The sequence below is a fragment of the Narcine bancroftii genome, chromosome 13, assembly GCF_036971445.1.
Source record: "Narcine bancroftii isolate sNarBan1 chromosome 13, sNarBan1.hap1, whole genome shotgun sequence".
NCBI classification, from domain to species: Eukaryota; Metazoa; Chordata; class Chondrichthyes; order Torpediniformes; family Narcinidae; genus Narcine; species Narcine bancroftii.
This window is the reverse complement of record NC_091481.1, coordinates 21,385,888-21,409,477: the sequence shown is the minus strand read 5'-3', so window position 1 is coordinate 21,409,477 and position 23,590 is coordinate 21,385,888. Positions and strand designations below refer to the sequence as shown.

The 23,590-nt window shown below is 40.9% G+C and overlaps 1 protein-coding gene across 4 annotated transcripts in view; it reads left to right on the top strand.

Annotated features, from left to right (window-relative positions):
- tafa5a (TAFA chemokine like family member 5a) overlaps positions 1 to 23,590 on the top strand; it is a 433,494-nt gene that overhangs the window by 104,406 nt on the left and 305,498 nt on the right. The gene's annotated exons all lie outside the window — the stretch shown is intronic.

Genomic DNA, 23,590 nt, shown 5'->3' with positions numbered 1-23,590 from the left:
CACAGAATTCTTACTTCCTGCAGCCACACAGGTGCATTAAGATACACCAACTATAATGGTAAAAATGACACTCTTAACATTCCTGAGGCAGAAAAAAGTTACAATAAAAGATGACATAAATTCACAGTTGCAGATAATACAAGAACAAAAAGTAACTTTTCAGTAGCGCAGACAGATGTGCTTGGAAGGTAACAGCAGGAAAAAGCAGTGACTTAGGTGATGAGGATCCTTTGAGGTTGACTGCCTATTTGAGGCAGTGCCTCCCATAGAAATCTTCAATGGATGGGCTGTGGCTGCCTGTGATGGACTTGGGAAGGTTTGTTAATTTCTGCAGCCTTTTGGGTTCCTGAGGATTGAGTACCAAACCAGGCCATGCTGCAAACTTTAAAATAAAATTACCTTGATGAGGGGCTCAAGCCCGAAACGTTGGTTATGTATCGTTATTTTTGCTATATAAAGTACACTGTTTGACCTGCTAAGTTTCTCCCGCATTGCTTTTTTGCTTCAATCACGGTCTCTGCACTTTCATATTTTACCCATGATGCAGTCAGTGTATACTCCCATTGAATTTTGATAGTCTCTTGACAACATGCTGGATCCCCCCAGCTTTGGAAAGTAGAGATTATTACATGCTTTCTTCATGGGGTTCTCATGGTGTTGACCAAGAACAGGAGAGGTGTCGACACCTAGGAAAGTGAAGATCCTAACTCTCTCCAATGCCGTCCTGCCCAATGAAAAGACTTGTGTGGTTTCCGGCCACCAATTTGTAAATTCCCTAATAAGCTCTGTCTTTTTGAGAATAAGATGTTTTCTTCTGGTGCCACATAGCTCGATTCAAGATTTCCATCTGACTCATGACCTGTTATTTAGCCAATAGCAGTGGTAGGATATAACTTGTCAGGCATTCTATAACTGCAGATCATTCCATCAAATATGGTAGATTAACTGGTGATTTAATCTCAATCTTGTTCACTTCCTGGCAACAGAATCCTTAATTGTTGTTTCTTATTCTCTCATGCCCTCAAACTTGAACTGCATGTTTACATGCACAATGGGGGCTATTTAAACTTGCCATGATTTGCAATACCATCGACTGACCCCTGGATGGTGGTGTAAACCAAAATTTTAAGTTTCCAATTCTAGCCCTGAAACCACTTTTTTTTTGGGGGGGGGGGGGGGGTCTGAATTTATTTGAAATTGGTTATTTTTGTTTGCATTTCTGATCTGGCCTATTTTCTAATTATTTATGACGTACCTGCAGTTTCTCTGCTCCATTCCAGTAGTCACCCTCGCCTTGTGTACTTTCAGATCTGCACCAAGCTGAGTCCAGAGCTCTGATACAGACGTGGCTTGTTGCTTTGGCTGATTTATTTAACTTTCTGAGCAGTGAGTCTGTTGTGACAATCTGACTATTGTTGAATAATAGAAGAATAGAGTGTCTTTCAGTTTGTCCATTCTCAGTTGTGCAGGGCTGTGGTGGTGTGCCCTTTCTCCCCATTTCAATCAACCAGCCGTTGAACTTATTGTGACAAATTTAAATTTAACTTGAGTACTTAGTGCCCTTTCCATTTCAACCATAACCAGAAGAGTCCAACATAGCACAAGTGTGCTCGAGAACAAGATTAATGGAGTACAAAGGTTATAGACTTGATGCTGGTAATGGCTGTTGGTTCATTGATATTGATCATTTTGGACATTTAAATATATATTGTCAGGGAGTTTGTTATTCAGTTATATAACCATTAAAGTACCATTAGAATACCAAACTCCTCCTGATCTTCACGCCTGCCTTCCTTCCAAGTCCGTCATGTCCTCCAACCCTTCATAGTTCTGACCTTCCTCATTTGCTCAAGCCCTCTTTCTTGCTCTTTTGTCCAACCTTGAACCATGCCTCACCCTTCCCAGCTTCCCTCCTGCCCTCACTTCTCTTCTGCTGCCATTACCTTCTCCTCGGTTGTCCCTGTGGTATTGGGCCCTCAGCTGCCACAGCATTTCATCTCTCCTGCGTGACCCCGAGACTCTTGGACGTGATCATGGGTGAATTAGGTAATGCATCAAAGATAGAATGCACTTGTATCGTTTCTGTGCCCCAACCTGAACATCTTGCACAATGCTGCGGTGATGGAACACTCCACATATCACAGCCACAATATTGGTGATAGTTTGGCAACTTCTGCATATTTTCCCACACTTAAAATAAAGATACGGGTTGTCCATCATCAACCTCCTTTAAGTACAAATGTAAACTTATAGGCTAGCCGCAGATTACTCGTGTCATTTTGATATTTCCTTCCTCTGTCTCTCTCATTTCAATTCTTTTATCTGGAACTTTGATATTAAGCAAGTTGTTTTCAGTTTCCTAAATCATGTCCTGAAATTTAGAGTAATATGTGAGAAATTGCATTTTTGACTTAATGTGACAAAGAAAATCTCAATTATCTGATTATTCACTTCTGTTATTTCTTCATTCTTTGCTTGCAAGTATTTCCTTTAATTTACTCCCTTTTGCAATACACAGTTGTATAAACACGTGTTTTGAGTCCAACTCTCTTCCATCAGCTGCACATCAATGTACAAGCACCTGGAGAGTGCTCATATTTTACTTAAAAGCAAAAAATACCTTGCATCCAAGTGCTGTGTCCTTACCATCAACTAAATCTACTGGTACTTTCTGGGTATCTTTGAAAGGGGCTAAGAAATTGGCAGTTGGAGCGTATCACAATGGTACTTTGCTCAATATCAATATAATTCCCAAATTAGAAAAAAAAGTGAAACTATTAAACATCCAATCCAGATGGAGGCCCTCTCTCAGGCTTTCTACTCTCTCTGAATCCATTACATTAGGCCCTTTCATGCAGTGAAAAAGCCTGACTGTAAAGGTGGCGACTCTCCGTCCTTATGACAGGAAATTTACGTCCTTGAATGCGCTGTGGCCAGGTCCAAGGTGCCGATTGCGATCTCTCTTGGAGTAGCGCTCCGCCGCCTCCTGTGAATGTAATGTGGCTGGTTAGAGGCGAGCAGATGATGTCGCGGTGATGCCGTCAGCCTAGGAGTTGGATTTAATGGCTTTAATGTCCTTAATGACGCAGGATTTCAGCCTGGAAACTAAGACTGGCTGCAAACATCACAATCATTTATCTGTCTTACTTGCTCTGGGACTGCTGTGATCCACTATAGGGCTCTTTCCGCGTTGGCACGCACGAATGATATTAACTTGGGCGGTGCTACAGCACCAGTTGCCCTGCCTCTATTGTCTCTAGAGGGCGCCTCGAGGCGCCGCTCAACATGAATGGAACACAGAAGCAGCCTTTTTGGGCTGCTCCATGAAAGGTCAACCGGCCTCCAGGTGGAGCCCTGGCACGAAAGGGCCTATTGAAAATCTGTTTTCCATCTGCACTAGGAAAGTGGAGCCAACCCTCTCTACTGAATTTATGATACTCAATCCTGACTGAAGAGAGTATTGTTGGTGTTGAACTGACTCCACCTGGGACGAGGGACGACAGTTACGAGGATGAATTACAGAGGCTGAAACATGCTTCCAGCAGAATAGGGGAGATTTGAGAGGAGTACTGTATATAAAAATAATGAGAATGGGATTGAGGGAAGCTGCTCCCTTTGGAGCAGGTCTTGGAGCCTTGAGGTCATAGATGGAAAGTAAAACAGAAGAAAATGAAAATTAACAGAATCAGAATTTATTGTCACGAACAAGTCATGAAATTTGGTGTTTTGTCGCAGGATCACGGTGCAAATGTTCATATTATAACCATTTTACAACATAACTATAAATTTAAAAAAAATAAAAAATAGTAGAGAACAAATAGTAAGGCAGTGTCTGTGGTTCATTGATTATTCGGGAATCTGATGGCAGCGGCGATGAAGCCGTCCTAGTGCTGATGATTGTTCGTCTTTAGACTCCTGTACCTTTACCCCGATGGTAGCAGAGTGGAGAGGGCTTGGCCTGGGTGGTGGGGGGTCTTTAAGAATAGAGGCTGCTTTTTTAAGACACCACCTCTTGTAGATGTCCTCGATGGAGTGAAGTCTGGTGTCTGTGACGTCGCAGGCCGAGGTAACAACACTCTGGAATTTATTCTCGTCCTGAGAATTGGCGCCTCCATATCAGGATGAATGCTCTCCACGGTACACCTGTAGAAGTTTACAAGAGTCTTTGGTGACATACTGAACCTCCTCAGACACTTCACAAAATATAGATGCTGGCGAGCCTTCTTTGTGATTGCATCAACATGGAAGCTCGAGGACAAGTCCTTGGAGAATATAGGATGGAGGCCCCATTGGGAACACTGGATGCAGTAATGTCCCCTATGTGGAAGGACTGTTTGGGGTCCCAAATAGTGGTGAGAGAGGAGTGGTAGGTGTAAGTGTAAGATTTCCTGCAGTCAGAGTACCAGGGGGGCGATTGATGGGAAGAGATGAGGGAGATGCAGAGAGTGTGAATCCCTATGGGAAGCAGAGAGAGGAGGGAAAGATGTGTCTGGTGGTGGGATCCTATCGTTTGCAGAAAAAAAAGTGGAGACTGATGCATTGGATGCAGAGGCTAATGTGGTGGTAGGTGAGGACAAGGGGAATCCTGTGCTGCTTGTGTCTGGAGATTATGGGGCCAGCACAGATGTGTGGAAAATAGAGGAGATGTGGATATCGACTGGCAGTGGAGGGAATGTCTGGTTTCCTGAATAAAAATTGCAACTCCGATGTCCTGGATTGCAAGGCCTCATCCTGCTAGCAGATGGATGAATTGTGAGAAAGGAATGGAATCATTACTGGAGTCACAGGGGAAGAGGTGTAGTCAAAGGTAACTGTGGGAGTTAGTGGGTGGAAGGAAGATGTTTTCTCCTGAAATGGAGTAAAAAAGATTGAGAGAATGACCAGAGATGGACCATTTATACTGTCGCATTTGCATACTTTCAATAGGCATCGCAAGTAGTGTCCCCCGCCGCTGATGATGTATTCGGGGTAGTGCGCAGTAGTAGTAGCACGTATGTGCGGGCCGGTTCACAAGGCTGCGTGTGCTGATGAATCTCCTATACAGGAGGAGCAGATTGAGAATGCCGAGGTAACCCATGTGGCGGGTGAGCCAATGGAAAGGTCAGGTGGGTTGGCCTGGGTAGTGCTTTGTGACGTGAAGAATTTATTTTCTCAGGTGGCTGAGAAAAATAAAGAGGGTCGACTCCACTTTTTGTTGAAGAACAATTGAGTGTATTCTTTTGACTGTGTGTATACTGGGTAAATTATAGCTGTCACAATAATATGTTATTGATACCATTTTAGCTGGTGTATCTTGCGTACCTAGAATTTCAGTCTATCTGTACATTTCACTTGCATCTTTGGCTTGGCTTCGCGGACGAAGATTTATGGAGGGGGTAAAAAGTCCACGTCAGCTGCAGGCTCGTTTGTGGCTGACAAGTCCGATGCGGGACAGGCAGACACGATTGCAGCGGTTGCAGGGGAAAATTGGTGGGTTGGGGTTGGGTGTTGGGTTTTTCCTCCTTTGCCTTTTGTCAGTGAGGTAGGCTCTGCGGTCTTCTTCAAAGGAGGTTGCTGCCCGCCAAACTGTGAGGCGCCAAGATGCACGGTTTGAGGCGATATCAGCCCACTGGCGGTGGTCAATGTGGCAGGCACCAAGAGATTTCTTTAGGCAGTCCTTGTACCTTTTCTTTGGTGCACCTCTGTCACGGTGGCCAGTGGAGAGCTCGCCATATAACACGATCTTGGGAAGGCGATGGTCCTCCATTCTGGAGACGTGACCCATCCAGCGCAGCTGGATCTTCAGCAGCGTGGACTCGATACTGTCGACCTCTGCCATCTCGAGTACTTCGACGTTAGGGATGTAAGCGCTCCAATGGATGTTGAGGATGGAGCGGAGACAACGCTGGTGGAAGCGTTCTAGGAGCCGTAGGTGGTGCCGGTAGAGGACCCATGATTCGGAGCCGAACAGGAGTGTGGGTATGACAACGGCTCTGTATACGCTTATCTTTGTGAGGTTTTTCAGTTGGTTGTTTTTCCAGACTCTTTTGTGTAGTCTCCCAAAGGCGCTATTTGCCTTGGCGAGTCTGTTGTCTATCTCATTGTCGATCCTTGCATCTGATGAAATGGTGCAGCCGAGATAGGTAAACTCAAAACGGTCACTTGCATATATAATGAGAAACTCTCATCTTATAATTGCTGCATTTTCTATTGAAAGGACAAATTTAAATTTTTTTAAAATGTTGACATACAGCATGGTAACAGGCCACGAGTCTGTTCTGCCCAATTTACACCCAATTAACCTACACCCTCGGTAGTTTCGAACAGTGGGGCAAATCATGTGTTTATCCCACTGGATTTTAATCAATTGTCATAGAACCCATTAGATTCACGAATATTATTGGGGAAAGTAAACCCAACATCCTTCCCCAGTCTGCCTTTGGGTGACTCCAGATCAATCAAACTGGTCTACTCTTAAATACCTCCTCGGGGTAATAAGAAATAGACAAGAAGTGCTGTTGTGGCCAGTCCACATGCCATGAATGGTTAAATTAAAAGAGCTCCACTGGGAAGGTGTGGCCTTTGGATCCCCTGGGGATCACTGTCCCCATCTCTCCCATCTACCTTTCCTCCATCCTCTTGAAACGGACTCAAATGGGTCTTGGGCTTAAATGAAATCATGACTTCTAAATGGTCAGCTCTGTTAACCTCTGCATGGTTCGTTGACCTCTCTCCTCTCTAATTGATAAAGCCTACCCACACCAAAAGGAATTGCTGAACCACAAAAATCTGGAAACTGTCATATTTTGGGTGCAAGTTCATGGTACATGATTATTATTTCCACTTTCTGCATGAAGTTCTGAGCTATGCTTTAAGGAAGCTATGATCTAATTAATGTTACAATGTTCAAAGAGGAACAATTACAGATCAGCATTCATATAATGAGAAGAATTAAGTGCACAATTCCACAAGAAGTAACAGACATTAGTATAGCATCCAATTATGAAATGTAATCTTGTTCTGAATGTGAATTCCAATGTGTCACATTATTATTGCAGATATAATTTTTATAAAGTAATAACAGATGACCGAATGACATGGGTCTGTAAATCTCATGATATTACAATCAAACCAAGTGGAACACAGCATAAACTTACTTCAGATTCAACTGCAACATATTAGGTCTGCTGTAAATGGTCACAACTTGTAATTAAATTGCTGGAGCTGTAACCGTGTATAATCTCCCCAACAAGAAGTGATTCTTTAAGATTGAGGGTTTCTGGAGTGGATGATTTGGGGACGATAAAGGCCGCATTGTCCTGAAGGTGATTTCAGAGGTTAAAAAGACATTGGGTTGACTAAACTCCTTATTGGTTGAGTTGTTAATGTGTGGGATAGACGATAGCTTGCCCCTACTTGGGTTCTGGAATGATTGAGAATGCCATTGTGTGAATGATGGTCTTCCACAGATGGGTTGGAGATGACTGATGGAAACACCCATTTTCACAAAACTTCGGTGTCCTCTCAATGTGAATGCTCTCGCTCTACTTTTTTTTTAAAAGCCATGTAGCTCGGTAACAAACCTTTCTTCTCACGAGCCCATGCAGACATGAACGTTCAAACTCCTGACAGACAGCACCAGATTTGAGCCCCGATCATTGGTGCTGTGCCACCATCTCGCTAACTGCTACGCTAACCGTTCTGCCCTGTCATGAGTCGGCATTTCCCAAGAACCAGCGAGGATGCTGTACATTTTCAGGGAGGCTTTGAATATATCCTTGGATCTTTTTCTCTGTTTGCCTTTTATTCCCTCAACAGTGCTTGGACCCCAAATAGTGTGTCCATTTTGGGTGCCAAATATGAGGCACACAAATGACGTGTCCTGTATGAGGATCTTTGGAGCGAAAGATGTTGGTCTGAGAGAGGACGTTGTTGTCATCTTTCCAATGAGTGAGAAGGAATTTGTGGAGACATCTGAAGTGCCTATTGTAGCTTGGTTCAGGCTTCTGAACAATCGAAGACAGCAGAGACATCATGCTTGAGTTCTTGATGTTCAACTCATTTCCTCAGTTGACAAGTCTGTGCAAATACATTTTAATTGTTGCTTGTGTTGACCATCACGAATATCGAAGTGGTCCTTATTTCCAAAGTCTGCCTGTGAGCTGTGATTGCTGATGGGCACAGTTGTGTAATTGTGTATGCACATGTAGAAGTTCCACAGATTGTATAAACTTGGATGTTTAACTGTGCTGGTTAACATTTGATTTTACTTTGAAGATTAAAGCAGTAAATCAGTGTAAGGATACCTTCCATGTCTGGGTGTATTACATTTTTTTGATACATTGCTGTCCAAAGAAGAATGTTCCTTTTAAAGCTCCTTTGCGGTATAGCCCCTGGTATCCAGTATCTATGGGGGATTGGTAAATTCCGGATAAGTGAATTTTCTAGTTGCTTGAAATTGCGTGTTGCTTGATTGGCAAACTAATTGGCGAGGCGTGCCCATTTTAATCTTTTGTATCTTTTACCTATGCATTTTGAGATTTTTTTTGCCAGTTGCTTGAATTCCAGATAAACAGGGGTTTTTCTGTATTTGTTTGTGCAAGCAACAATGCAAAATATCCTATCAACATTAGCATTGTCAACGGCATGAGTCGGCAGATAAGGAAAAATGAGGAGCAGTAATGCACCATGGGCAATATTCCAAGGAATGTTTTTTGTGTTTCTGAGATTGGTTTTAATAGTGTAGAAGTTTTGGGAAGTGGGTGGAACTCCAATCCATAATGGTGAGTGAGTGTCTTGGGCAAATTTGTACCTCTCACTTTGTTCGTTTTAGATTGGTCACGGTGTTCGAGCTACCGAAAGAAAATAGACACCCACACCGAGAGCACTTCAGTTTATACAAGTCTTTATTACTAAATCTAAAGCTGAATTCACACTGCAATATGCAAGCTCTTCCCAATTATACTTATCAATGCCTGGACTGGTCCCAACTGCCAAAGCGAGGCGACGACTGCACACTTGTAGTAGGTTGTCTGGGCGCCGGTAGTGGCTTCTCCAACTCCCCGGACCGGGACATTGGTTTGGAATCTTGAAGTTCTTCTTCTTGCTGAGAGATGTTGCCACTTCTTGGAGAGGCTCAAACTTCAGCAGTGGGACCATGGCTTATATTACCCAAAAGTTGTTTACTTCTTGAACAAATGATTTAATTATCTTCAAGGTCTCCTGACAGTCTGCGACCAACAAAAGACAACTGCATCCTGGGCCCCATGGTGGAATTTAGATGTGTCTACTAAATGTGCCCACCTCACTGACAAAAGACAAAGAAGGAAAAACCCAACACCCAACCCCAACCAACCAATTTTCCCTTGCAACCGCTACAACCGTGCCTGCCTGTCCCGCATCGGACTTGTCAGTCACCAACGAGCCTGCAGCAGACGTGGACATATCCCATCCATGAATCTTCGTCCGCGAAGCCAAGCCAAAGAAAGAACTAAATATGCATCCTGGGCCTCATGTTGGAATTTAGATTATGTCTTCCGATTCAACTGCATCCCTTATTGCATAAGCTGGTCTAAATCCTCCATTACAGTGAGAAAAATGGAGATCCATTTAATAAGTAACAACACAAAATTGTAACACAGGAACTCTACTTGAGGATTCTGAAAAATGAAAATGTTACACTTGGAATCAAGAAAAACTTAAACCTGAATTTTTTGACAGAATTGTTTCTTATAGCTGCTTCTTACTCTATGATAAAATGGTTTTCATGAGATTTTAAATAACATTCATTTGTTATAAAGACATTTCTATTTAAATGTTTCTCAAATGTAGCTTTTGATATTTATATAAATATTAGTTTTATATTGTTGCATGAAAAATAATTTTGATTAGTTTGAAAATTGGACAGATTAGGGATGTTAAGTCTTATTTTCTATCAATGTTACAACTGTTGGTCACACTGCAGGGAATTTACACAATTAAACTGCAAATTAAAATATGTTCCAGTAATTTTGTATTATCTTTTGATTTATTTTTAAAAGAAGAGCTTATTTTATGTTTTACAACTTTAATTATAGAGTTTTACTACTGGCTTGTAAATGATGCCAAATTGTGCACATTTACCAGATTATCTTTTAAAATAATCAGTGAACTATAATTTTAATCAGAGAATGAAACATGGGTATACCTTTCTTGAATTTGAAACTGACATAATACTGGCTTATGAAATACTTTGCTGTAATTTATTCTTATTTTTATTAAACTTTTCTCAGAATAATAAAATGTTTTTCATATGTTGGGGACTTCAATGTTTGGAATGCTTTTTGACAGACTCAAATATATATATATATATATATATATATATATATATATATATTCTTTGGCTTGGCTTCACGGACGAAGATTTATGGAGGGGCATGTCCACGTCTGCTGCAGGCTCGTTGGTGACTGACAAGTCCGATGCGGGACAGGCAGGCACGGTTGCAGCGGTTGCAAGGGAAAATTGGTTGGTTGGGGTTGGGTGTTGGGTTTTCCCTCCTTTGTCTTTTGTCAGTGAGGTGGGCTCTGCGGTCTTCTTCAAAGGAGGTTGCTGCCCGCCGAACGGTGAGGCGCCAAGATGCACGGTTGGAGGCGAGATCAGCCCACTGGCGGTGGTCAATGTGGCAGGCACCAAGAGATTTCTTTAAGCAGTCCTTGTACCTCTTCTTTGGTGCACCTCTGTCTCGGTGGCCAGTGGAGAGCTCGCCATATAACACGATCTTGGGATCTATTGCTACTTGGGTTATTGATGTACATCTACTAATTGTTCTTTAAATATGTGATGATGCATCCAATCATATAGTCATTAAAATTTAAGGCAACTTGTTTTCGTGCATTTTAGAATTTTGGGAGCTACACATCTATGCTGTGGAAATGTGTGTATAGTAGACCTCAGATCTGGGCATTGGAATACTTAATCAGATGGAATGTTTAACATTGTTGACTGGATAATTCATGTTTTCATGCAAAAGACCAAATTTGATTCTAATTTATTTTAAGCATCACAAATGAAATTGAAAAATGGAATGTAGTATTCAATTAACAGAATATTTTTTTAAAGTGCCTTTGAATAAAGATTATAAAGACATATTTTCGTATGAGATGATTTATGGCCTCCACTAAATGAAGGCAGAGGCTAATTCTGGTCCACCACACCAGGTACTCCTGCACTTCTGCCCCATTTAAGATACAACATGCTCGTCATTTCCCCCCCCCCCCCCCACATGCACACACTTCCCATTGAGATCCCTTGTGGATATCAGTCGGATCAAATCCAGATTTTTGGACAATTGTTAAAAAATGGACTGCACATTAGAGATGCTTTGTTAAATTTAGGGGCAGCAGGGTTTGTGGATAGCACAATTACAGCAACTGGGACCTGGGTTTGAATCTGGCAGTGTCTGTAAGGAGTTTGTATGCTTTCCCCGTGTCTGCTTGGGTTTCCTCCCACCTTTCAAAAATGTATGCGGATTTGTAGGTTCATTGGTGTATGGGGGGGGGGGGGAAGGGGTGTGACCATGGCTTCCTCCTGCTGTACATCTAAATTTAAAAAAAAAGTGCCAGAAAGAGGGTAGGGTTTATAGTCACCTTGATTCCAGTTTCATGGATTATTCCTATTTATATCTTTTAATAATGACTTGCAAACATTGCTGGAGAACTGAACATTTGATCTGTCTGTCTGCTGCATGTGTAGGTTTAATTGCAGTACAGCTCAGTAAGAACATTTACAGTGCTTTTCTATGGTTATATATCACCATGCCATATTACCTATCCCGCCAGCTTCCCTTTAACCTTTCTGTTCCAGTTCTGGAGGAACTGGCATATGAAGAAAGAGAGACCATTTCAGTAGAGTTTGGACACTCAAAGGGAATCCAATTGAAAACAATAAAATTCTAGCGAGACCGGATGAAGGAAAGGTGCTCTCAATGGTTGCATAGTCCAGAACCAGAGGTCCCAGCTTCTGGATTCAATGCATGCTACTTAGGATTGAGATCTGGACTTCCCTATATCAGAATCCAATGGAGTTCAGGTTATTAAATATAGTCATGAGGGAGATGGATATGTTTCCAAATGCTAAATGGATCAAGATTTTTCTTTTTACAGGGCTGCGGGGTACAAAAGGTGAATATAATTAGCAGCGATCACAGTGAATTTATAGTTCTCTCTCTCTCTGACTGTGAGATGCTTTTCAGGCAATTTCTGCCAGTGGCGAATCTGCCTTACAGCAGATGAAAGCAAATTTCACGTAATGTTGCACTATTTTCATTACATGATAATAAAGGAATTTTGAATCGTGTGAAGAAGCCTGGTTGATATTTGTGCTTCCTGTATGCTGTATTTCTTGTCCTTCTCCAGTAATGTTTTGGACTAAGTCCCCTAATGGATCAATATTTCAGTTCGAGTGGAGATGGAGGGAGGTCCTAAATAAATATTTCAATCTCTTTTTTTTACCATGGAGAAGGTAATGGAAGCTGGGGACTTGAGGGAAATACTGCATATATACTACCTGACAAAAAAAAGCCTTTTTCTGGACCACATACATACACAGTACACTGCACATAATAATCCCAGGTATACCTAAAGATATAATGTGAAATAAATATATATTAATACTTTGAGATTATTTACTCAGTTACAGGTTCATCAATCCCACAGGCTGTGGGAAGAAGCTATTTCCCAGCCTGGCAGTCCTGATTTTGATGTTCTTGTGCCACTACCTTGATGGTAGTGAGTCAAAGATGCAGTGTGAAGGATGGAAAGAGTCTTCTATAATTCTTGAAGCCCTGTTTAAGCAAAAAGCCTGGTAAACATTATCAATAGAGGAAAGAGATATTCTTGGCCACTCATTGATGCAGCCAGACAGGATGTGATCTCAAATGTGCTCCTGTGAAAAGTTGTCAAGATGGGGGCTGGTAGCCGTGCCCCCTCAGGCTCCTTAAGAAGTGGAGATACTGCTGCTGGTTCCTGACCAATGAATGGGTCAGGATAGGTTGCAGATAGATCTATCCACATGACAACAGAAGAGGTGCTGGAGGGATTGGAGCGAATTGAAGAGGATGAATCGCCAGGACCTGATTAAGTATATATGAGGGATGTTGAAAGAAGCTCAAAAAGGAATTGCAGGAACCCAAGCTGATATATTTGTATCATTATTAGTCATGAATGTGCCACCAGAAGACTGGAGGATGGTTAATATTTTGCCTTAATTTGAAGAGGCTGCAAGTCAGTGAACTACAGGCCAGTGGATGGTGGGAAAGTGTCCTTCTGAGGGACACTATCTGCCTTTAGAATGGCAGGGACTTAGCCTGTCTTTGTGCATGATAAACAGTGCCTCACAAATTTGAGATTTTTGAAGAGCTGACAAAGTGGATTGATAAGGACAGGACAGTAGCCATCTCCATGGACTTTATGACAAAATGCTGCAAGGTGGGTTAATCGGGAAGGTTGGGTCTTATGTTATCCAAGATGATCTGACCAATCTATGACAAAATTGGCTTGGTAGGCGGAGCCAGCCAGTGGTAGAGCAAGGTTAATCTTCAGATTAGAGGCCTGAGACTAGTTTTTGTGCAGCGGGGATTGGTGTTGGCTTGATCTGTTTATATCTGCATGAAAGATTTGGATGAGAATGAAGGTATATAAAATCTTGAGGGGCACAGAGAAGGCGAATTGTCAGTCTTTCCCAGGCCAGAGGAGTTGAAAACTAGAGGTAATAGATTTAAGGTGGGAGGGCACTTTTTTCTCCTGGAGAGTGATGCCAGAGGAAGTGGTAGGGATGGGTACAATTACAACATTTAAAACAGGTGCATGGACAGGAAGAGTTTAGAGAGAACTTAGCCAAATGGGATTAGGCCAGGGAGTTGGAAGGAACAAGTTGGGCCAAAGATCAGTTTTCCTTTTGCATAACTCTAGCGACTCTGTCTCGTGCGGTATTGCAGAATAGTTCATAAATCTGATAGACTTTTGATTGCTTTTTACTGACTTGATAGCAGAAAAAATGAGGTGTCCAAATTCCACAGCCCGCTAACTGTTTCGGGTTCCCTTCTGGATCAGGCTAAACAGGAAAAGTTCAGAAATGCGCAAGATCCTCACCAGGTTTTTACCTGTGATCACCTGTTTTTCCTGGTATGAACTGGCAGGAAGAAATTAAGAATCCTTTTCCTTGGCTTCTGCTGTCCAGATTTTATTAATGACAAGGAAATAAATAATTTAGAAGCATGCACATTTATTGGTTCATCTGTCCAGTTTGAGGCATTCTGGTTTTAAGATTTCTTTTGGCATTTCCAATCAAAGCATATTGAAGCAGAGATGATGAGACCAGTTGTTATTGTAAATACCAAAATGTGACATCAATGCTAATGTGTGAAGTATGGGAGGCTTAAAGACAGAAGCATCAATGTCTAATGTTTATTGATGATTTATAACCTTTAGAAGTGTTGAAATTAATGTTGCATTGTTTACAGTGAGTGCTGAGAGATTTGTGAAAGAAGTCTAGTGATTGCAAGGCAATGAAGAATTGATGATAAAGTACCATATAATTTTGGCATATAAGACAACCTTCAGGTAAGATGGGTCCCAGATTTCAGTCTGAATTACATGATTTTATCATATATCGGGAGTATAAGACGACCTCCCAACAATACGGGTGTTGACAGACTGAACTGTTGGGTGTGACCAGAAAGTGGGTGTTACCATGGAGCAAAATGAAGAAAATATAAAGCAAGTTTTAAGTTAAAGATCAATGAAGAGCCCAAGGAATCTTCCAAATGTGCTGCAGCAAGGACATTTGACAAAACTGAGAAGATGGTAAGAGAGTGGAGAAAGAATGAAGAGGTTTTAAGAAAAATACCAAAGAAACAAAGTTGGATGAGAAGAGGAATCATTCGTTGGCCAGAGTCGGAAAATCACGTTGTGGAATAGGTACTCGAACAAGGCAACAGATTGCTATGTCGTCACAAGAAATCAAATCAAATCATATGCACTGAAGTGGGCAAGGTCAAACCCAGAGCACAGTAGAGATTTTAAAAGCGCAGTAGGCTGGTGCATAAACAGGAAACATCTAGTAATACATAAAAAAAACCCAAATATTGTCAGGTCTGAGAGGGTTATTGGAACTAATTGAGTGGTATTTTGAGTAGAATTTTAAGGTCACATTTTTTGTATCTTGCCTACAGGATGACCCCTGTTTTTGCATTTTCTTTGGATGCTTCAAGGGGCGTCTTATATTCTAAAATCTGCATTCTTTTAGTTCTGCTGCTTCATTCCCACAGAAATTAAAGGATTGTATAGCGCAGGTCATTTTTCAGAGAGTAGACATTTATTAAATGAGGTAAGACCCTTCTGCCAGAGGAATATGGAGGAACAAACCAGTGATGGAAACAATACTGCAGTGTAATTGTTGTGCTTTAATGTTGTTGCAGTCTATTAAACCATCCAGGTTTGAAGGCCATGAAAAACATTATTCCAAAATAAATTTGCAGTTTAAAATATAAACTCAAAAATGAATAGTTTTTAAAAAAATAAAGCATCTAAACAAACAACACTACATTCAACAAGTAGTGTTGAGCATTGAATTACTTCTGGAAGGACATGAGAAGTTCTTCCCCCAGTTTGAGTTAGCAAGTGAAGGCCTGCCTCTTGTCTGAATTGCCTGAACGCGACAGTAGGTTGATCCTGGCACAATACCACAGGCCTTGTGTGCATGAATCAGGGTCTGTTCAGAGAGGCGGATAGTAATTTAAAACCTCAGTGATATTGTTGTTTATTCCTTTTCATTTTAATCAGCTCGCGGACCAAAAAGTAAATTTTAAAAAAATGTTGGCACAATGGCTGTAATTTTACTTGATTTTGAAATGAACACTGACAGGTATGGTAACCTTGAGTTCTATAACCTATAGTTTCAGTGACTAAACTCTTTGGAATTATAATCATTTGAAAGAAGACTTTCATTTCAACATTTTTTCCCCCATTGAGTTCTTCTTGAGTAGGTGGCATTTGTGAAGGTGCAAAACACAGGCTGTCTATTGTTGAAGCTTCTATTAAAGTGAAAGATTTTTTTAAACCCAGAAATAGAGCCCTCAGTTTCAGCTTTCTGATTTGTTTGATGAAGTAGTTGTTATCTTTTCTTACCTCTTCATTTTAAATTGGTATCTCTTGCTCTGAAAAATGAACGTTCAGATACAAGAATGACAGGCATCAATATTTTCCAGTTGATCCTGTGTGTGTGTGTGTGTGTGAACGAACGACTGTACACACACAATCTCAACCAGCAGTTTTCTGAATGCATTGAAGTATTCCAGAAAAAAAGATGTCACTGTTTACTGTACAGCTATGCCAGAGTAAAGCCCAGATGAATGAGATGGAGATTAGAGGAATAGCTGAGGGTGTATTCAATCACTGCGGTCGTTCAGTTTGCCTTCTGCATTTTGATTAGGCACGATGAATAGCCTCATGTACTTTTATTTGAATATATCCAATGCTGCACTGATTACTGCTTGTACTTGGACAAGGGTTTGGACCAAATCAAATGCTTGCTTAGCAACGGAAGAAGCTCCTTGTCCATTATTGAGCTCACGTGGACTTCAAATTTGACAATTTCAATCACCGAATGTTAAATTTACAAATAGTTTGTCTCATTTGCTCATTGATGTAAGCAAATAAGATGATCTTCACCACTTCATTTGTTTATATTCTCTTTAAATATTTGATCTTTCAAGGTTACCCTCCCCCCCAGCAGAATATCATTATTCAATATTTTGACTTTTTCTTAAATTGCCGAATTATGTTTGGAAGTAAATAAAGTCTTTTAACAAAAAATCCTTGATATTTGGTTTAATATTTAAAACATCATGATGCCATTTAAAAAAAGGATAAGTATTCTGATTCTTGCATATGCGGACACTTGGAGTCATTATTATTTCATTGTAATCCATGAGCAAAATTTGGATTCATGTGAACCTTTCATTTGATATAACTGTGTAAATGACTCACAAATAAAGCAAGGACAAAAGGCAGTGAAGAAATTGGGAAGAAGGCACCTTATTGTTTGCAAGATTAACCTTCCTGTGACAGCCCTAAATGAATTGATTCCTTTCCTGCAAGTCTGTCATATGAATTATTTGCGACCCGTCGGATAATTTAGCATTGTTCTACCTCTGGCCTTTGGGCACTATTGATAGCTAATTTTTGAGACTACTTTGTGAATTTTTTTTGCAGCCTTATAATGTTGAATTGGAGCACACAAAAGCTCACAATGTCATCGTATTCATTTGGTCACACTTATTTAATGCAATCCACAGGGCTTTCAACTCTCTATCTAGCTTGCTAATACACTGCAGCTATGGTGAAAGGAGAGTGGAGAACATTGTAATCTTACTTTGCAGAGAATGGGGACAGGTGCCACTCTTAGATTGCAGTGGTTAACAAAAAAAAATGATGACTGGTCAGCACTGGTTTCTAACAGTCAAGAGGGGCTAATTGGAAACATCGATAGGCAGAAGTAGTTAATTCTAATGTTTGTCTTTCGGTCAGAACATTAATGTGTTCTTCCATGTTTTCTCCCAATGGGAACCAGGCTCAAGGCTGGCACATTGGTTATGTATCTTTATCTTTGGTTTGACCTGCTGAGTTTCTCCAGCATTGTTTTTATTTCAACCGCTGCGTCTGAAGACTTTCATGTTTTACACTTGGCCTTGTCACCAATCAGTTCCAATGCTTCAGTTATGGAACTTACATTTCATAATAGATCTAGAAAAAGAAAAATAATCGTGATCATTGGGCATCTGAAAGAATTGTTCCATTTTAGTAAAAATGATGATAACTTGTGAGAATTTGTCTTAAAAAGCAGGAAACAATAGTTGAAGTACACCTCTGGCTGGTAACAGTAGGTTAGTTGCTGTGTGGATGTCAGGGCCTTTCAATCTCTTGGGGATTAGATGTGGGGGAACGACTCCTTGTTCTACCCAACAACATCATTGCATCCAAGGGCAGTTCTGCAATGTCTTGAGTTGAAGGGTTATGACCCCGTACCTTTGCAACAGTTGGGGCATCAAGCATTATCCCATTTATTTGAACAAGTTCTCCAATCTTTATGAAAAAGGCAAGCAATTTTTTTCCCACCTTAACAGAAATAAATGAGTATAGTAGGACCCCTTGTATCTGGCACCTATGGAGGTTGGTAGATGCCAGATAAGTGAATTTTCTGGTTGCTTGAGATTGTGTAATGCGTGATTGGAGATCTGACCATGGGGGGGGGGGGGGGGAGACCAATTTAAAACTTTCATGTGTTTTACCTCTTTATTTTCTGAAAGTTTTTGCCTGTTGATTGAGGTTGTGACTGCTTAAATTCCAGATAATGGGGATTTTAATTTATAATATTTTAATGTTAACAGTTAATTTGTTTTCATGTGAATTATTTTTACATTTTTTCATTGTTTTAATAGATCAATGTGATTGACTACTTCTTCATTTCTGGGGTAATAGGGAATGGGCATTAAAGGCCAACATTTCCAATACTGTGAGTGATCAATTTAATCATGAAATGAGCTGATAAATATTCATGCTTTTCTCAGAAGCACTTTGAAAAATTTCTCTGCATTCGATAGCCTCCAAATTGGGATCAGTGCAGCCTTGGTGCAAACTCATTCTCGATCAGGGTTTGACTTGGCGCACCCAAAAGGTCTGTTTTTCTGCTCTACAAATCCATTGCTTTATTTCTCTTGAGAAAGAGCAGATGGAACATCTTGGTTCCATCCACAGGCCCTCAACTCTGTATTCTCCTATGCTTTAGTGCAGGCAGGTTCCCCAAATTGTTGCTGTTCCTCCTTCCAAGCAGTGACGAGAAGCAAGGAAAGAGCCTTCTCCTGGGCCTTCTTCCCAGTTCTTCGGTTTTAGGTATCATGGAATGTTTTCCAGCAACCTGAGTAGTCAGCACTGTTGCTTGCATTCATATTTTAAAATATTTTAAATATTTGTCAGATTGCTAGTTTGTGAACGGTAATGCCATTGAAGGAGGTGGTTTATAAAATAGTCTGCAGAGATGGTAGCCACTTGGCACAAGGAGACCCTGCCTGATTGTCCCCATTCTCTGCAAAGTAAGATTACAATGTTCTCCACCCTCCTTTCACCATAGCTGCAGTGCATTAGCAAGCTAGATAGAGAGTTGAAAGCCATGATTGGCAGGTGTCCTATAGACTGGTGTGGCCCTGTGGATTGTATTAAATAAGTGTGACCAATTGAATAAGGTGACATTATGGGGAATGAATCTACGATGTCAAGTTGTGCAGGTAAAGAGAAAAGTGCAGAAACTTATTGTAGGGTACAGAGAAAAGTACCATTGAGAGAAAGGGAACTGAGTGTTGTCAGAGTGAAATCCATTCAGGAGTCTGATAGCAGAGGAACAAAACTGTTCTTGAATCTGGATGTTCAGGTTATTAAACACGACACGATGGGGAAAAGAGGGTATGACCAAAATGCGATTGGTCCTTTAATATGTGAGCAGCTTTCCTGAGAGAGTGGAGGTATAAATGCAGGGGAGATTGGTTTGAGACGTGACTTGGCCTCTTAAGGTCGTGGGCTGAGCAGTTCCCATCATGAGCTGTGATGCATCAGGATAGGATACTTTCTGTGGTGCATCTGTAAAAGTCGGTAAGAGATCTCAGGTATGTGCTGAAGTTCATTAGGCTTCTGAGAAAGTCAGGTCTTGGTTGATTCAACAATGTGGTTGGACCAAAGCATTTAGTTGGTGATGTATACTGCAAAGAACTGGAAGCTCTCCTCCAGAGCACTGCTGATATATGTAGGAATACGTGCTCCTCTTTGGTTCCCGACTAGCTCCTTTGTTTAGCTGACATAGTGCCACCAGACTCTCTACCCCCTTCCTATACTCCGTTTTCTTGTTGTTTGAGATCCATCTAGAAACAACAGGGCCATCTGCAAATTTGTAGATGGAGTTGGAGCAGTGTTTGACCACATAATAATGAATGTCTAGAGAGTATAATATGGGTCTGAGTACATAGCCTTGCAGCCACAGATCTTCAGCATTGATGTTTTCACCAATCCTCACTACTTGCGAGGAAGCTGAGGATCCTGTTACAGGGATTGCGCACGACTATGCATTGGCCTGGACTAAGCCACGCGTATCCCTCACTACTTGTGAGGAAGCTGAGGATCCTGTTACAGGGATTGCACACGACTGTGCATTGGCCTGGACTAAGCCACGCGTATCCCTCACTACTTGCGAGGAAGCTGAGGATCCTGTTACAGGGATTCCACACAACTGTGCATTGGCCTGGACTAAGCCACGCGTATCTATAACAGTGACACTTTGATATTGATTGAGAGACCATTTTGAAAACAGGAGCCAGACTATTATTAAGGCAACGGAAGGTAACAGATCACGTGTGGTCAAACTGGTTCTTTGCAGATGCTGCTCTCGAGGGCCAGATGGGGATGATAATCCAGCTTCTGTTAAAGGACTGAAGTGAAGTCTTTGATGCTTCTCCTCATAGAATCCCTCTTCACACCTTCCAGTCCTCCATCACCTGTGGTCCATTTCCAGATCTGGCCACCTGTTGCAAGTATGTTCCATGTTTGGACAGCATTGGCAATTGGGTGTAGGCTTTATTTGTAAAGAGCAGCCGACCTCCAGATTCCGATGGAGCAGATTGTCGATGTTGAAAGTGATATGAACTACGCAACTACAGAGCAAACAAAATTAGAAAAAAATTAGCTTTGCTTTAAGGATGTACAATGGAATCATTTTGGGAAAGCACGGCAGAATTTCACCTCATGGTGCTGTAAAATGACATTGGCCTCGGATTAACCGCATTAAATGTGCACCTAGTGTTGGAAACCTATTTCTGCAGATGTATGCATCACCTGAGGGAAATGGCTGGACAAATTTCTCGGAAATGGCCATTATTGTACATGATAGCGAGAGATTTTATTTTCGTGTCTTGTCTCTTCAGAGCTCTATTTAAATCTTTACAATCTCAACCATTTATTGATAAAATCAAACAAAAAAATTAAGCCCTGCGCAGAGAGCAGCAGAGCCTCACTTTCCCTGTCTGTGGCCGGATGTGTTGCCAGATTTTTCTGAACTTTCAACGTCTTCTGCTTTAATTTCAAATTCATGACATCCTCCATATTTTGCCTTTGATTCCCATTGCTGAACATTTACAAAACAATCCACACTATATACTTCCAACAGTGTACAATTCTGAATAAGCATTTAAATGACTTCAAGACTTAAGGAATCCCTGAGTTCTTCTGATAGGTGATGGCCCTTTCCCTTTAATAAAGAAATTCCCTTGGTTATGCTTAACTCGTGCCTAATTAATGATCAGTAGTTCACATGTGGCAAAAAAAATAGAAATCTTGTATGGCGTGGAGCAGCCTTAATTATTTAGCAAATCAATTGTAATCCATTCTTCTTTCCGAAAGCTGGACTCAAGAATTAAAATTGGAATGTAATTAAATGAATTTTAGGGTGTAATTATTTTAAATTATTGCCCAAGTAACTACGTCAACCACCAGGTTTACTGTTCTTTAATAAAAATCTGGTATTCTGTAAATAATTTAGTAAATGTTATGACCTTTGCCCTGTTTGCTTGCTGTGTAATGAGGCTGAGAAATTCTTCTCTGGCTCTCCCCCGCGCTTACTTGGCAAATCTTCAAAGAGATTAAAGAAGTACATGCGAGAGCCAGATACCCAATTTGGATCATATCGTGTTGCATCTGGGCACACTGCTAAGTACTATTAGACTGGCTTTGTATATAGGTAACCCTCTAACAATATCATAACCAGGACCTGAACTTCAAAGTGCATGCCCCACTTTTGGGTAATATAGTGATCAAAGGTGAACTTGTTTGGGACCAACTTTGATCTGTTCTGCTTCGAACTGAAAGTGAGGCAGATTTTACAAGGGACAGATAATCTATTCACCACTTCACTTCTAAATAATAATTTCTCTAACACTTCCATTATTATTCTTTCCTCCGGCCTGTCTAGTCTAAAACTTCAGCACAACATTCTCCTCTTTGAAATTAATGTTCCTAATGCTTGCAGCCAAATAGGTTTCTGGGTGATGCCATTAAGTTCAATCATTTTAACCAAGTTTTAACGTGTATAAAATTGAACATTAGAGACTTTGTTGAAACAAAATAAATACCAAAAATGTGAGTCCTAAAGCTCTGACTCCCATCTCTTCCCCATTTCCCTTGGTTACAATGAAATAGAAGACAACAATTGTACAACATATTATTGATCCTCAAAGTCACTTTTGATTCTGGGCAATGTAATAAATTACCTCCACCATCTCTCTCATTATTTACAGTTTAATTACAAAGACTAACCAGTCTAATTTAATTCTAATTCTGATTTTCAAGTGCAAACTGAATTGTTGTTCCTTGCAAGAATAAATCATTGCAACTTAATACTTTTGTCTCTGCACCTTAACATTATTTATATTGTTTCTTCCTCCCCAACATGCCCCACACACTGGCTCATTCCAAAGTCACAACATTCGAAAGGTTCCAATTCAGTCTTTCAAAAAATGCAATCTGGTTTCTGCAGTCTCCTCACTGTACCATACAAAATCTGCACCCAGATTCTTATGGACTACTTTGTTTCCTCGGTGTGCAATGTATTCCAAAATGCGAATCTTCTTTCTTGCTTTCATTGAGTCCAAATCCCCTGCCCTTTGAGAAAGTGTTGAGTGAGAGCTAGACCTTTGCACTAATCGTGTCAGAATTACCATTATTCCATATTTTGCCTCAGTATTTGAGAAATTAAGTATAACTTTAGTTGTCACATTATGAGCAAAGTTATCTGTGAGCATTAACGGGTAACTGTGGCCGTACAAAGTAGAAGAACTCTTTGAGAGTACAAAGTTAATACGGGGGGGGGTGGGGGGGGTGGAAGGGAAAAAACAAGAGACCAGTTTGGAGCAAGAAAGGGCAGAATGATGGGATTGTTGTGGGGTTCATTCAAGAACCTGTTGGCTACAGGGAAGAAACTATCTTTAACCCTGTTAGCGGTTGGATCATGTGGAGGAGACTTGCTCAAACCTTCTCACCGATGAGGGGAAGGCAAAGAGTGCGCGTTTGAGATGCGATGGGTCTTTCGGTGAGTTAACTGCCTTTCCTAGGCACCGGGAGATGTAGATGTTGACCCCCTGGAGTAATGGAAACATTGTGACAAGTTTTGAGCTGCATTCATTACTCTCTGCATCTTCCAATCTTGAGCAGAGTTTCGTTCATTTTGTCAAGCAATGCTAGATTATAAGCAAAACTATTGAAAGTATACAGTATCTCCATTATTGTACAATAGAGTTCAATTAACGAATATCCTTCTAATAATCCTTTTAATTCTCTAACCATGCACTCAACAGGTGTCTTTGCTCCGTGACATATAACCTGTGGAGTTTTACATGTCATGCAAGTTTAAAATTTAATTTTGCTTAAAGGCTGGTATGCCACCTTGAATATTATTGCAGCAGGTCAGGATAACTGAGCTTTTTTGCTGTCCATCTCTTAGTTAATGCAGTGAGGACTTTATCAGGTAAAACAGGCACTG